Here is a 16,705-nt window from a genome sequence, read left to right as displayed (position 1 = left end):
GCACACAAAGATTTTTATTATATCTCAATAAAGCTGACAATAATAAACCAGTATCGTCTCACAGCCAATCATTTAAGTTTGAATGACAGTCACTGTGTAATGCAGTTACTGGGATAACACATTTGTGAGTGAAATAGTAATATGCAAATTATCCTTTAAGAGTGTTTGTAAAAATATGTTTACATGTTTGGAGCAATGGTTTGTCATAGATAATCCATGAAGAAGCAAAGCAAATGTCCAAATCATTCCAGTTATTTGCAACACATCAATGGTCCATAACGTGGGCATCCATTTGACTGAGAAATGGAAAAAGGTAGAAAGGACTGTCTTTATAGTTAGGCATGCTGAACAGTTGCTTCATTTATTGTGAGGCCTTATATCATTTAAAGATTATATTTCCAAAGTTTAGACAATCAATTGCCAGTTTGTTTCAATAGCTTCTATCTGTGACGGGAGGCATCGACCACACCAAACCTCGATCATGGCAAATGAGGGTAGAGTCTTGAGGCATACAGAAGATCTCTTTAACTACTCATTTTGTGCGTAAAGACGCTCATGAAACCATTTGAGAACAATTAAGAACAATTAAGGGAAGACATCAAAAATAGTTGTAATAGTAAATAATTTTCACTGGACCCAGTGCAATAAAAAATGAATGGCTTTTTCATATCAAAGTTTAACTGTCCCACATCTGGAATCATAGTCAAAGAGTGATACAGCGTGGAAACAGGCCCTTCGGCCCAACCTGCCCACACCGGCCAACATGTCCCAGATACACTAGTCCCACCTGCCACCATTTGGTCCATATCCCTCCAAACCTGTTCCATCCATGTACCTGTCTAATTGTTTCTTAAATGTTGGGATAGTCCCTGCCTCAACTACCTCCTCTGGCAGCTTGTTCCATACACCCACCACCCTTTGTATGAAAAGGTTACCCCCTCAGACTCCATTTAAATGTTGTCCCCTTCACCTTGTACCTATGTCCTCTGGTCCTCGATTCCCTTATTCTGGGCAAGAGGTTCTGTGCACCTACCCGATTTATTCCTCTCATGATTTTATTTATACAGCTCTATAAGATCATCCCTCATCCTCCTGCACTGCAAGGAATAGAGACCCAGCCTACTCAACCTCTCCCTATAGCTCACACCCTCTAGTCCTGACAACATTGAGGATTTTCAATAAATGTTCTCTGAACCCTTTCAAGCTTGACAATATCTTTCCTGTAACATGGTGCCCAGAACTGAACACAATACTCTAAATGCGGTCTCACCAACGTCTTCTGCAGCTGCAACATGACCTCCCAACGTCTATACTCAATACTCTGACTGATGAAGGCCAATGTGCCAAAAGCCTTTTTAACCACCTTATCTACCTGCGACTCAACCTTCAAGGAACCATGCACCTATACTCCTAGATCCCTCTGCTCCACAACACTACCCAGAGGCCTACCATTTACTGTTTAGGTCCTGCCTTGTTATACGTCCCAAAATGCAACACCTCACACTTCTCTGTATTAAATTCCATCAACCATTCCTCAGCCCACCTGGCCAATCGATCAAGATCCTGCTGTAATCTTTCACAACCATTTTCACAATCTGCAAAACCACTCACTTCTGTATCATATTTGGAATATTTGTCTTTTACCTTCAGAGTCAATTCTAATAGATTAACCTAATAAAGCAATGCAGCAACTGAGGGATAAAATTCATTTTAGTTGACCTAATATGCACTTCAGTAAAGAATGTTGTAACTGCTGAATTAAGGTAAAAGCATATTAAAATTCTACACTGGTGGCATGCAGACGAGCAATAGATTCTGCATCAATCAGTCTTATAATTATGCCAGAAAAGATCTTGTAGTGCCAAGTTGATTTGACTTTTAATTAAGTACAATGTCTTCTAGGGATTGAGAAATATTCCGTAGAACTGTTATTATAAAATTCAGCTTTTACATTTCCAGTTTGTCAACATTCTGGTACTCTATTGAAAAGCACCAGAGTTTTCTACATATTTTCCTCTATAACCATATAATAACATATAACCATATAACAATTACAGCACGGAAACAGGCCATCTCGACCCCTCTAGTCCGTGCCGAACACATAATCTCCCCTAGTCCCATATACCTGCGCTCAGACCATAACCCTCCATTCCTTTCCCATCCATATAACTATCCAATTTATTTTTAAATGATAAAAACGAACCTGCCTCCACCACCTTCACTGGAAGCTCATTCCACACAGTTACCACTCTCTGAGTAAAGAAGTTCCCCCTCATGTTACCCCTAAACTTCAGTCCCTTAATTCTCAAGTCATGTCCCCTTGTTTGAATCTTCCCTACTCTCAGTGGGAAAAGCTTTTCCACGTCAACTCTGTCTATCCCTCTCATCATTTTAAAAACCTCTATCAAGTCCCCCCTTAACCTTCTGCGCTCCAAAGAATAAAGCCCTAACTTGTTCAACCTTTCTCTGTAACTTAGTTGCTGAAACCCAGGCAACATTCTAGTAAATCTCCTCTGTACTCTCTCTATTTTGTTGACATCCTTCCTATAATTAGGCGACCAAAATTGTACACCATACTCCAGAATTGGCCTCACCAATGCCTTGTACAATTTTAACATTACATCCCAACTTCTATACTCAATGCTCTGATTTATAAAGGCCAGCACACCAAAAGCTTTCTTTACCACCCTATCTACATGAGATTCCACTTTCATGGAACTGTGCACAGTTATTCCCAGATCCCTCTGTTCACCTACATTCTTCAATTCCCTACCATTTACCATGTACGTCCTATTTTGATTTGTCCTGCCAAGATGTAGCACCTCACACTTATCAGCATTAAACTCCATCTGCCATCTTTCAGCCCACTCTTCCAACTGGCATAAATCTCTCTGTAGACTTTGAAACTCTTCTTCATTACCCGCAACCCCACCTATCTTAGTATCATCTGCATACTTACTAATCCAATTTACCACACCATCGTCCAGATCATTGATGTACATGACAAACAACAGTGGACCCAACACAGATCCCTGTGGCACCCCACTCGTCACTGGCCTCCAACCTGACAAACAACCATCCACCATTACTCTCTGGCATCTCCCATTCAGCCACTGTTGAATCCATCTTGCTATTCCACCATTAATACCCAACCATTGAACCTTCTTAACCAACCTTCCATGAGGAACCTTGTCAAAGGCCTTACTGAAGTCCATATACACAACATCCACTGCTTTACCCTCATCAATTTCCCGAGTAACATCTTCAAAAAATTCAAGAAGATTAGTTAAACATGACCTTCCAGGCACAAATCCATGTTGACTGTTCCTAATCAGACCCTGTTTATCCAGACGCTTATATATATTATCTCTAAGTATTCTTTCCATTAATTTGCCCACCACTGACGTCAAACTAATAGGTCTATAATTGCTAGGTTTACTCTTAGACCCCTTTTTAAACAATGGAACAACATGCGCAGATAGAAAAATGGCCCACAATTTTGCATTTTAAATCTTTTAAATCATGTAAAAATTGAATGAATTTGCAGTTTTGTTTATAGAGAAAAATCAACATCAGCCATTCAGTTTAAGTCAGCTGTCCACTCCTTTCCTTGATTGGCATATACTATGGTATCTTACTCAATTACTTATTTAAAGTATGTGAATAAGGATAACATTATTTAATCATAGTCAAGTCTACTCTTGGCCTTGTCTCCTAATTATGCATTGAGTCTCTGCTCAATGGAACCATTGGTTAATGAACCAGTGATGCAAAGTAAAATTCACAGCATGGTTAGCAAGCAAGAAAAAAAAGATGCTTATGTCAAGCAACTTTAGGAGATCTTCGAGAAAATTACTCAAAGACCATGGACCTGGGTTGTAAAGAATGGACAAAAGGAAGGGGGGAGAGGTAAATTAGTGTATGTTTTGGAAGGAAATGCCAGAACTTGAGGTGAATATTGGTGCTGTGATTAAATTTGAGATGCACAGGAGTACTGAACAAGTTCAAATGCTGGAAGAGATTATACTGATGATGTGAAGTGAGAAATGGCTGAAAAATGGGGATGAGAACATTAATGGGTACTGGGTAAAGGGAGCACATTTTTTAATCATCTTGAGTCTGACTATGTTGTACTCATTAAGTTTGAGGATGACAAAGCCGTGAATGAGAGCGTCTGTGCAGATGAGCTGAGGCAAGGCTGGGATGGGTGAGGTTACATATAGCCAGTCTTTGAGATGGCACTGCTATAGATTTGAAAATCAATTTGTCATCAATGTAACATCAGGTTTATCAACATTTTGATACAATTCAATGGAGACTCATTATAGGTATGTTACAATACTTACCTTCAGCGGCACTGCAATTCTGCCACTGGCAGTGTGCGCGATTTTGGCCCGTTTGAGGGGGGGGGGTTAAAACGTGGTTTTTTTCTTACCTTTTCCTGGATTATATTTGGTTGGAGTGCAAGCTTTTGTTGAAGAATCGTTCCGACGGACGTTCTGTCTATTTTTTTTTTAAATCGCCCGACTCGTTCAGCGCTGGAGTGATTTTAAAATCAGCTTCTGAAGCCGTCTACGCCGACAACGGGGACGGATTTCATGTAGGTGACAGGTAAAAGAAAGCGGTTTCTTTTTATGTATAAAAGTGGTCCTTAAGTTTCCTTTAGTTCATATTTTAAGTTGCGAAATGGTGATTTAGTCCCCATACCAACCGGCAGTGTTTTTCATGCAGATATGGGGATCTAAATCACTGCAAACTGCAACGTTCCAAATGGTCGCGTTCCAAAAAAAACCCACAGGCGTTGATTTAAATGGCCATTAATTTACAGGTATTAAACATTAAATTCCTTCCATTTGGCCTATAAATCCATGACAATGAGATAAAAAAAATATGTTATATTGTGAATTCTTGTGTGAATGTTATTTGGACACTTAGGCTATTTAAAAATGTTAATCTATTCTTAATAAATTGATAGATGTTTAGATCTAGTAATTGAATTTAGTAATTAGCTACAATTAGGTAACTAACTAATTATATGCTTTAATTTCAAGTCATCTAAGTAAGATTGTTTCATATTTGTTTCAGAATGCTTCAATCTATGATAACTGAAATTTTATTTTAGTTCTCTTAATTTTTAAGAAAGTTATGAGCTTTTGACTGTCCTCAATCACAGCTTTTGTGTTAAGTCAATGGAAAAGCAATAGAGAACAAGATGCTAATTTCCGAGTATGAAAATGGCCATAACTTTTTAAATACTGAAGATATGAAAGTGAATTAGATGACAAATTAAACCTTTTTTTATGCTTTATCTGATGGGATAAATTACAGACTTGATTTTTTAAATCTCAAAATTTTGTAACATTGCTACTCATTAAATTAGTTATTAAGGAACTAAATTTGTAACAGAGACAGATGATATAATGGCTGCCATACATAAATGGAATAAAATGCTCATCCATTTTAATGTTGGACAAACAGTTTGAAAATGTGAAGATAGTGAAGAAATTGAGAGAGGCTGGATAAGGCTAGACAACAACATATGTATAAACTGACACAGGAGTGGGAATACATTACATTACTATGTGATTGAGTGATTGAAGCTAGATATACAAGAACATCAAAAATAAAGTGCACTCACACAACTGGATAATGGCAGAGTATTACGAGCCACCAATACCCCGTGTCAAATATAAAAATGATCGCACCCATGAAGAAATAATAGCATCACTTGTGCATTACCCAGGTTCCAATATTCCCAATCTTTTACCAGACTGAAAACATTCCTAGCATGGTCAGGTTATTCGTAATTCACTCTGGTCAATTATTGCTTTCAACTTCTAGGTAGCAATCCATTACTGGATTAGTGCAAAGATCAATATGAGAGAACAGTACAGTGGATCTCAGAAGCCTATCCATCTATAGCAGCTGCTTATAAAATTATAGACAGCAATAAAAAACTGCTTCACAAACATGACTTAAAAGCATTTAGGGATGTGTATGTTTAAGTTTGATATTTCTTTAACATATGCACCATCCACTCATCTGGAATCACGTACTCTCAAAGGAAAGCGTGTGACATAAGATCCAAATGTAATCTCCTCAGTCAGCAGATGATGATAGCGCCTCTTTGAAGGTGTAACTGGTAGACATGGAACGTCAGTTCAATGCTAGCATTTTGCAATGAATTATTCTCCCAAATGTTCAAAGTTTCAACCAATTTACATGAAACACTAAAGGTGGCAGTTGCAGCATTTTATGGTAATGATATTTGAAGGACTTCATAGTACAGCATTCACCTTATTAATATTAAAATAAAGTTAGACAGAAGATCGACACAAAATGCTGGAGTAACTCAGCAGGACAGGCAGCCTCTCTGGAGAGAAGGAATGGGTGACGTTTCGGGTCGAGACCCTTCTTCAGACTGTCTTCTGTCTGAAGAAGGGTCTCGACCCGAAATGTCACCCATTCCTTTTCTCCAGAGATGCTGCCTGTCTAGCTGAGTTACTGCAGCATTTTGTGTCTTTCTTCGGTTTAAACCAGCATCTGCAGTTCCTTCCTACACACTTAAAAATTATATTTATGGGCCTGAAAAATTATGCTGTGTGTAATTTTGTGCTGGTGACCTGCATAGAAAGGAAATGAAACAAAATTCCAGTAATAGAAGAAACAAAACCAAAAATCACCAGTCTCTTAAATGAACCACAGATTCACTTATTCAATATTAACATTAATTGGAGGCACAAGTGGTTGCAGTTGCTGGAATCTGGAGCAAATAAAAAAGTAGAGCTGCTGGAGGATTTCAGCAGATATAGCAGCATCTGTTTCGGGCAATGTCATCTTGGATTGAGACTGAACCAAAATGTCGACTTTGGATTTGCAATCAGTGGCTGAGACAGAGTATGAGCGAGGTGGTGGGTGGGGGGGGAGGTTAAAATGCCCATCAAACTATGAGGGGAATTAAAATGGCTCTTCTCTTCCATGAATAATGCCACGGAATTTTTCACACACTGCAAATGTGCAGACATCTTAGGTTAATGTCGTATCAAAGAATCTATTGTTTTCTTCCCTCCCAACATCACATTCTGGTTTTTAAACACAAAAATATTCCATTGTTATTTTTCTATTAACTTCTTTTAAAAACTTTTTATTTTGGATACATTCCCCAACACAATGAAGTATGTAGGACCTTAAAACATGCTGGATCATCTGATGATTGATGATTTGTTTGAGCTCATAAGTCAAATACTGTTCACAAAATACTGTTCAATATTTACCCCCCAAATACTCTACAGTAACTTATGCACTTTGAACCATGACCCTAGATTTTGTGAATATATATCTAGATTGTGTTATCAATGGATTTAACGGAGGACAATTTTCTATCCAATGTGTAATTAAAAAAACAAAAGCACGTGATGGAAGAGGAAACTTGTTTTCGCTTCCGGTCGGGATTCAAATTATAGACGACTACATTGATCTTTGAATACCCTGCCATCAAAGAAATAGAAGCTTGTCAGTACATTTTTCTTTGGCTATAAAAAGTTTTAACTTTGTAGAAAATAGCCAAGGTACCATCTATTATGCAGGATGAACACAAAATAAAAACTATGGTTTCATTTGTGAAGATGATAAATAAAACCACAGAAATCGTTGTAATTTGCAAAATAAATAGTGCGGAGGAAGACCAGAGAGCACCCTGGACTGGCTCAGAGGAAGAATAGAGATCCAGGGAACTTAGGACCCCAGCATGCGTGCGGGAATGCAAGTGCTAGTGACTTGCTGAAACACTGGGTTAGCGGGTCAGACAATGTAGCTCATTGCTGTGGTGACCTGATAATGTGGGATTTACAATTACCATAAAATCATAACTTAAGGTACTGGGAATGGCAAATACAAAAATACTGAAAATCCTCAGCAGACTAAGCAGCAACTCAGAAGAGAGAAACAGGTGTGTGTTGCTGGTTGATCATCCAGCATCAGGAACAAAAGCTTTTCACTGTACCTCGGCACATGCAACAATAAACTAAACTGAACTGAATGGATGAATGTGTTTAAATGTGCTGCAAAGCGTAAAGAATCAATGAAAAGGATGTCTGATAGTGTGGAAGGTAGAAGTGGAAAAATAATTAATGTTGCAATGGTAAAAGTAATGCGACGACAACAAAAGAAAAGATGGGTCTAAAAGAGATTTAAATGAGAATAATACAATGATTGTGAAATTGTTAACCTAGTTTCAGGTCCAAAAAGTTGTAATGTGCCCAATTAAAAGATGTGGTGTGCTTTAAGCTCAATGTAAGCTTCATTGGAATAGTGCAGGGGACCAAATGTCAGACTGAGAGTGGAACAGAGAGCAAATGAGATCACAGGCTCACCTTTGCAAAGTGAATGGAGATGTCCCACAAAGTTACATTTAAATTAACATTTCAAACACTTAATAAACCAAATAATCAAAACTGTGGGAAAAAAACTCTCCATCAGAATTTTCCACCTTGCGGGGCAAAGTTATCATTTCACTTATACTTTCAAGATTTCATGGTGGCATTATGATCAGAATATACGATTGGGTATGGGAAAGTTATAACAGACATCCCATTTGTTTCAAAACGTATCTGTAATTTGTCTACATTTTTTTAGCATGTATGTTTGTTGGTTCATATGACAAGCGCTCCTTGGTCACTCCTTTATTTGGTTTTCCAGCAACACCGTCCATTGATAAAAATAGACAGATCAGATTTATGATTTCCAGTGAAAAACAATTCCATTCTATGTCATGCGAGTAGCCCCAGTACAACTCTAACCTGCTGTATATAGCTGGTTTAAAATTAATTATCAGTCCTCTTAAATGATGGAAATTTCAGTGAGATTTGCTACACCGGAGCCATCACTCAATCTCAAGTTACTGGGACTGCAGGCTGTTGTCAGACAGGAGCCTCTGATCTGACTTACTCCCACACTGTTGACTGACACTTCCAAGAAAAACAAATATAAACTTTCCATTCCTCAGTCTTGGTAGTACAAGAGGGACTGAGGTTACCATGCAAAGTATATACCTGAAAAATAGTTAAGTAAAGTCAGCAAACCTAAATTTCAAATAGTGTTACGTTTGACATAATGAGATTTTTCACATCGCAACTGAAGTACTATACAGGCAGATAGATACAACATGCTGGAGTAACTCAGCGGGACAGGCAGCATCTCTGGAGAGAAGGAATGGGTGACGGTTCGGCACACATACTATACAGGTAGTTCCCCAGGATACGGGGACTAGTGGATTTCCGCAAGGATCAGTGCTGGGGCCGCTTCTCTTCACGTTGTACATTAATGATTTGGATAAACGGATTGAGGGGTTTGTGGCCAAGTTTGCAGATAGGTGGAGGGGAAGGCAGTGTAGAGGAAGCAACTACTCTGTAGAAGGACTTGGACAGGTTAGGAGAGTGGGCAGAGAAGTACCAGATTAAATTCAGTTGAGCAAAGTGCAGAGTCATGTATTTTGGTAATAAGAATAAAGGCGTAGATTATTTTCTAAATGGAGAGAGAATCCCGGAGGTGCAAAGGAACTTGGGAGTGCTGGTGTAGGACTCCCAAAAAGTTAATTTGCAAGTCGATCAGTTGTAAGAAAGGCAAATTCAATGCTCGCATTTATATCAAGAGGACTGTAATACAAAAACAGAGATATAATGCTGAGGTTCTATAAGGCTTTGTTCAGGCCGCATTTGGAGTACTGTGAGCAAATTTGGGCCCAATATCTGAGGAAGGATGTGCTGGCTCTGGAGAGGGTCCAAAGGAGGTTTACAAGAATGATTCCTGGAATGAGTGGGTTAGCATATGATGAATGTTTGACAGCACTGGGCCTCTACTCGCTGAAGTTTAGAAGGTTGAGGGGGGACCTCATTGAAACTTACAGAATAATGAATGGCATAGATAGAGTGGGTGTGGAAAGGATGTTTCCACTGGTGGGAGAGTCTAGGACCAGAGATCATAGCCTCAGAATTAAAGGGCCGCTCTTTTAGAAAGGAAGTGAGGAGGAACTTCTTTAGTCAGAGGGTAGTTATCTGTGGAACTCATTGCCACAGAGGGCTGTGGCGGCCAAGTCAGTGGGTATTTTTAAGGCAGAGATAGACAAAATCTTGATTAGAACAGGTGTTAAGGGTTATGCGGAGAAGGCAGGAAACTGGAATTAGGAGGCAGAGATCAGCCATGATTGATTGGTGGAGCAGACTCGATGGGCCGAATGCCCTAATTCTACTCCTATAACCTGATATGAATGGGTACTGTTCCTGAGAATCATCTGTACATCGATTTCTCCTGAAGTCAAAAACTTGTCTGTGGCTATGGCTATGCAAATTGTATTGTCCTACTTACACTTGCTATCATTCTTTCATGTTATTGAATAATCACCCTAACGATAATTAATGAAACATACACAATATCCAGCCAATGCTCTTAATTAGTCATGTAAATTACTCCTGATGTGCCAATGACCAAAATAATCTGAGGACAGGGAGAATGCTGGGTGGGAGTTGAAAGACATATATGGAGAAAATAAAATGAGTTTAGTGTAGGATTGGTATAAAAATGAGTGCCTGGTGCATAGCACAGTCTTGGTGGGCCAAAAGGACTGTTTCCATGTTTACCTCTCTATAACTTTCAAAGAAAGCAATAGAAAATAGGTGCAGGAGTAGGCCATTCGGCCCTTCAAGCCAGCACCGCCATTCAATATGATCATGGCTGATCATTCAAAATCAGTACCCCGTTCCTGCTTTTTCCCCATATCCCTTGATTCCATTAGCTCCAAGAGCTATATCTAACTCTCTCTTGAATACATCCAGTGAATTGGCCTCCACTGCCTTCTGTGGCAGAGAATTCCATAGATTCACAACTCTCTGGGTGAAAAAGATTTTCCTCATCTAAATGGCCTACCCGTTATTCCTAAACGGTGAGTCCTGGTTCTGGACTCCCCTAACATTGGGAACATTTTTTCCTGCATCTAGCCTGTCCAATCCCTTAAGAATTCATCCTTCTAAATTCCAGTGAATATAAGCCCAATAGATCTCAAGCATTTTTTCCAAAGTTTTTTCTATATTTGTCCAAATCCAACCATCTTCTCTCAAGACTTTCTCACTAGTTTAATACCTCTATGTTTAGTGGGCGAGCTTGAAAAATTGCCCTCCTTTTACAATCAATATCCCTTCAGACATGAATGTGGAGCCACTATTTCAAAACCCAATAAAGCTATATCTCACTGCAAAATGAATCAACGGAACAGGCTTATTTGATGTGAACCCTCTCAGACCCAGGCGACTACACCAAAGAATGGATTGCACAAACATTGATCTAACCATTAATATTTCTACATTTGTAAAGTGAATGGAAATGGTTAACATTTCAAGCTAGACTGACTGAGATCTATTCTTAATGTAGATTATGTAAGCACAAAGATCTGTGTCCCAGGCAAGGATCACCAAACACCCAACCAGAAATTAATAAACAGTTTTGATCAATTGGTGTCTTTCATTGTACCTCGGTACATGTGACAATAAACTGAACTAACTAACAGCTTGGAGTGAATCTACAAGGTCAATGGGACATTGTATCAATCTGCAGAATGTTGATTATCATCGCATTTCACGAATCTGAGCTATCTTTGGGATATATATTTTCCAACAATAAAAGTGGCAGGAATTTGAAAAGACCAACCAGGCTACACTTGTTTATAATGGAAAAAGCCTGAGGGCAAACTATTAACTCCATGCACTATCCAATAAAGCACAATGTGTAGCAGAGTGAATTGAAGAACATTTCAAAATGTAAAATATTTTTTTAAAAAGGGATATTAAAATTGTGCAAGTAGAACTAAGTTTGCAATGGATTAACACACTGTCACGACAATGGTGCTCAAATTACAGTCAAGTTGAATGGTTTGTGAAATATCATTGTCAAAATCTATCAATCGAAATTAAAAAGTTAGCAAAATAATTACACCCCAATTTATAGCTGAAAATCAAAACAATTGGTTAAAATCAGAGGGAGTTATTTTATGTTCCTATGTAAAAGAGGTGGATTTTCACCAATTTAAAAAAATATCCCACTCCCACAAAGGAATCAATAATTGGCAGTACTGCGAGCAATGCCTCTTCAATAAACAAGGGAGAGGAATTCTGGAGACCACAAGAGATGGAGGACCTGTCCCCTCACTTCCTCCCTCACAAGCACCCAGGGACCATTCCAGCAGTCCTTCCAGATGAGAAATGGGTTCACATGCACCTCTTCAAACCTCATCTACTACATCTGATGCTCCTGATATGGCTGCCTTTATTTTGACAAGACTAAGCATAGACTAGATGATCATTTCGCTGAACACTAGTGCTTGGTCAGCCAAGGCCTGCTGGCTCTCTTGATGGCTAACGATTTATCTCATAAATTCTAGGAGCAGAATAGGGCCATTCGGCCCATTAAATCTACAATGCCATTTAATCATGGCTAATCTATCTATCCCTCTCAACCACATTCTCCTGCCTTCGCCCCATAACCCGACATCCTCACTAATCAAGAATCTGTCAATCTCTGCCTTAAGGGCCTGTCCCACTTGGGCGACCTAATCCGTGAGTTCTGGCGAGTTTGCCCTCGACTCTTACTCACAGGTCGCAGGAGGTCTTCGTAGCTCTCCTTCATGCTCGAGAGTGGTCTCCGCGTACCAGAGGCCTCAGCTAGGTCGTGCCGGATTTTTCAATATGTTAAAAAATGCCCGCGAGTAAGAACAGGTCGCCATGGAAAAAATCGACACTTTTTTTACTCGTAGGTTTAGTTGTATAGGTCCTAGTAGGTCAGAATGTTAGTCGTAGGTAATCGAGGATAGTCGAAGGTAGTCGTAGATAGTCTTCATCATAGTTGAAGGGAGGTCGAAGGGAGGTCGAAGCAGGTCGTCTTCACTCTCCACTATTCGGTGTCCAATTTTCCCGAAGTTAGTCGTAGCTAGTCGAAGTTAGTCTTCAACATAGTCGAAGGAGGTCGAAGGAGGTCTTCTACATAGTCGAAGGAGGTCTTCAACATGTCATTTTTTCAAACTCTTAACTCTCCAATTAGGTCGCCCAAGTGGGACAGCCCCTTTAAGAATATCCATTGAAATATCCATTGAATTTTATTCCCCTTCTCATTCCTATACAGACCTTCCTGCTCTGGGCTTCTTCCATTGCCAGAGTGAGGCCATATATGAACTGGAGAAAAAGCACCTCATATTCCACTTGGGTTGCTTACAAAGCAGTGTGAACATTGAATTCTCCAGTTTTAAATAAAACACATGTAGTACCACTGAGACTCTATAGGCGCTGGTCAGGACGCATGTGTGAGCAATTTTGGGCCCCATATCTGAAGAAGGATGTGCTTGGCTCTGGAGATGTGTGGAGGTTGACGAGAATGATCTCAGGAATGAGTCGGTTAACATATGATGAGTGTTTGATAGCACTGGGGTTATAAACTCGCTGGAGTTTAGAAGGTTGAAGGGGGACCTCATAGAAACTCACAGAATAATGAGCGACATAGATAGAGTAGAGGTAGACAAAAGTGCTGGAGAAACTCAGCGGGTGCAGCAGCATCTATGGAGCGAAGGAAATAGGCAACGTTTCGGGCCAAAACCCTTCTTCAGACTGATGTAGGGTAGGGGGGCGGGGAGAAGAAAGGAGAAAGGAAGAGGAGGAGGAGGAGCCCGAGGGCTGAGGGAGAGCTGAGAAGGGGAGGAGACAGCAAGGGCTACCGGAAATTGGAGAAGTCAATGTTTATGCCGCTAGGGTACAAACTGCCCAATATGAGGTGCTGCTCCTCCAATTTCCGGTGGTGCTCACTCTGGCCATGGAGGAGGCCCAGGACAGAAAGGTCGGATTCGGAATGGGAGGGGTAGTTGAAGTGCTGGTCCACCGGGAGATCAGGTTGGTTAATGCGAACCGAGCGGAGGTGTTCGGCGAAACGATCGGCAAGCCTACGCTTGGTCTCACCGATGTAAATAAGTTAACATCTAGAGCAGCGGATGCAATAGATGAGGTTGGAGGAGATGCAGGTGAACCTCTGTCGCACCTGGAACGAGGGGGGAAGTAAAGTGACAAGTGCAGAAATTGGAGGGGTAGCACCTCATATTCCGCTTGGGCAGTTTGCACCCTAGCGGCATAAACATTGACTTCTCCAATTTCCGGTAGCCCTTGCTGTCTCCTCCCCTTCTCAGCTCTCCCTCAGCCCTCGGGCTCCTCCTCTTCCTTTCTCCTTTCTTCTCCCCCCCCCCCCCCCCCCCCCACTCCCACCTTACAACAGTCTAAAGAAGGGTTTTGGCCCGAAACATTGCCTATTTCCTTCCCTCCATAGATGCTGCTGCACCGGCTGAGTTTCTCCAGCACTTTTGTCTATCTTCGATTCCAGCATCTGCAGTTCCTTCTTAAACAATAGATAGAGTGGATGTGGAAAAGATGTTTCCACTGGTGGGAGAGTCCAGGACCAGAGTTCATAGCCTTAAAATTAAATGGCGCTCTTTTAGAAAGGAGGTGAGGAGGAACTTCTTTAGTCAGAGGGTAGTGAATCTGTGGAACTCATTGCCACGGAGGGCTGTGGAGGCCAAGTCAGTGGATATTTTTAAGGCAGAGAAAAACAAATTCTTGATTAGAATGGGCGTCAGGGTGTCCCTTTAGCACACGATATTGCTAACACTATTAGCAACGCACCTGCATATAAAAAATAACATACTTATTGTTCATGCCATTGAACAGAAAGACAATAAAATATCAAGACTATTGACATCAACTGGATAAAGACTTGACAAATTACCTTTACTTTCTATTTATAAAGATGTACATGGAAAATATTTCATTAAGATGTGAAATACTATGCACAATACTAAGCACAATGTTATTTTAAGGTGGAGATTGTCATATTCTTGATTAGTAAGGGTGTTGGGTTATGGAGCAAAGGCAGGAGAATGGGGTTGAGAGGGAAAGATAGATCAGCCATGATTGAATAGTGGCATAGACTTGATGGGCCGAATGGCTTAATTCTGTTCCTAGAACATATGAACGTATGTTTTGGCACTACAACAGTTTGACTCTGCTGGCTGTTATTGAATGCAAGCAACTGAGCTTTCCAAAACTGGAGCTCTGAAATTTAACAATATTTATTTATGCAAGCTTGGAGATCAGTCAACAAGCCATTCCAGGTATAAGCTTTCGCAGATTGTAGCAATCAATGACGTATCTGGACACCATGAACCCGTTGGAACTGAAGAAACAAAATCAGCCTTCAACAGTGACACATGATTTTGAATCAACCAAATTGACAAGATTACATAATTATAAGCAGGATCAATTATAATAAAAAATAACTATTTGTTGTCCTCTGGAAATCATAGATAGCCATAGTGTTTTACAGCATTGGAACAGGCCCTTTGGGCATTCTTGCCCACATTGGCCAACAGGCCCCATCTACATAATGTGAGGTTATCCACTTTGGTGGCATAAATGTGAGGTTATCCACTTTGGTGGCAAAAACAGGAAAGTAGACTTTAACCTGAATGATGGCCGATTAGGAAAAGGGGAGATGCAACGAGACCTGGGTGTCATGGTACACCAGTCCTTGAAAGTAGGCATGCAGGTGCAGCAGGCAGTGAAGAAAGCGAATGGTATGTTAGCATTCATAGCAAAAGGATTTGAGTATAGGAGCAGGGAGGTTCTACTGCAGTTGTACAGGGTCTTGGTGAGACCACACCTGGAGTATTGCGTACAGTTTTGGTCTCCTAATCTGAGGAAGGACATTCTTGCCATAGAGGGAGTACAGAGAAGGTTCACCAGACTGATTCCTGGGATGTCAGGACTTTCATATGAAGAAAGGCTGGATAGACTCGGCTTGTACTCGCTAGAACTTAGAAGATTGAGGGGGGATCTTATAGAAACTTACAAAATTCTAAAGGGGTTGGACAGGCTAGATGCAGGAAGATTGTTCCCGATGTTGGGGAAGTCCAGAACAAGGGGTCACAGTTTAAGGATAAAGGGGAAATCTTTTCGGACTGGGATGAGAAAAACATTTTTTACACAGAGAGTGGTGAATCTCTGGAATTCTCTGCCACGGAATGTAGTTGAGGCCAGTTCATTGGCTATATTTAAGAGGGAGTTAGATGTGGCCCTTGTGGCTAAAGGGATCAGGGGGTATGGAGAGAAAGCAGGTACAGGATACTGAGTTGGATGATCAGCCATGATCATATTGAATGGCGGTGCATGCTCGAAGGGCCGAATGGCCTACTCCTGCACCTATTTTCTATGTTTCTACACTAGTCCCACCAGCCTGCATTTGGCCCATATCCCTCTAAACCTGTCCTATCCATGTACCTGTTTAAATATTTCTTAAAGGTTGCAATAGTACCTGCCTCAACTACCTCCTCTGGCAGCTCGCTTCATACACCTACCACCCTTTGTGTGAAAAAGTTACCCTTCGGATTTCTATTAAATCTTTTTAAGGAGGTGGATTTTAAAACTGCCCCTCCTCCGCCACCTAATCTCCTCTCCCCCATTGTCCACCCCCACTTTCTACCCAATCAACTTAATTTCTGAATTAAATTCCATTTGTCCTATTAGTTCTGAAAGAAACCGATTGCAGTAGAAAATATTATTTCCATTACATTGAAACTCCTAGCATTCCAAAGGATTTGAAAATGTTCCATTGTTATGGAATGCACGGC

At 40.5% G+C, this 16,705-nt stretch overlaps 1 protein-coding gene across 7 annotated transcripts in view; it reads right to left on the bottom strand.

The window, feature by feature from the left end:
• foxn3 (forkhead box N3) overlaps nucleotides 1-16,705 on the bottom strand; it is a 323,289-nt gene that overhangs the window by 115,929 nt on the left and 190,655 nt on the right. The gene's annotated exons all lie outside the window — the stretch shown is intronic.

Source organism: Amblyraja radiata, chromosome 9 (assembly GCF_010909765.2).
Source record: "Amblyraja radiata isolate CabotCenter1 chromosome 9, sAmbRad1.1.pri, whole genome shotgun sequence".
NCBI lineage: Eukaryota > Metazoa > Chordata > Chondrichthyes > Rajiformes > Rajidae > Amblyraja > Amblyraja radiata.
This window is presented reverse-complemented; position numbering and strand designations above follow the sequence as displayed.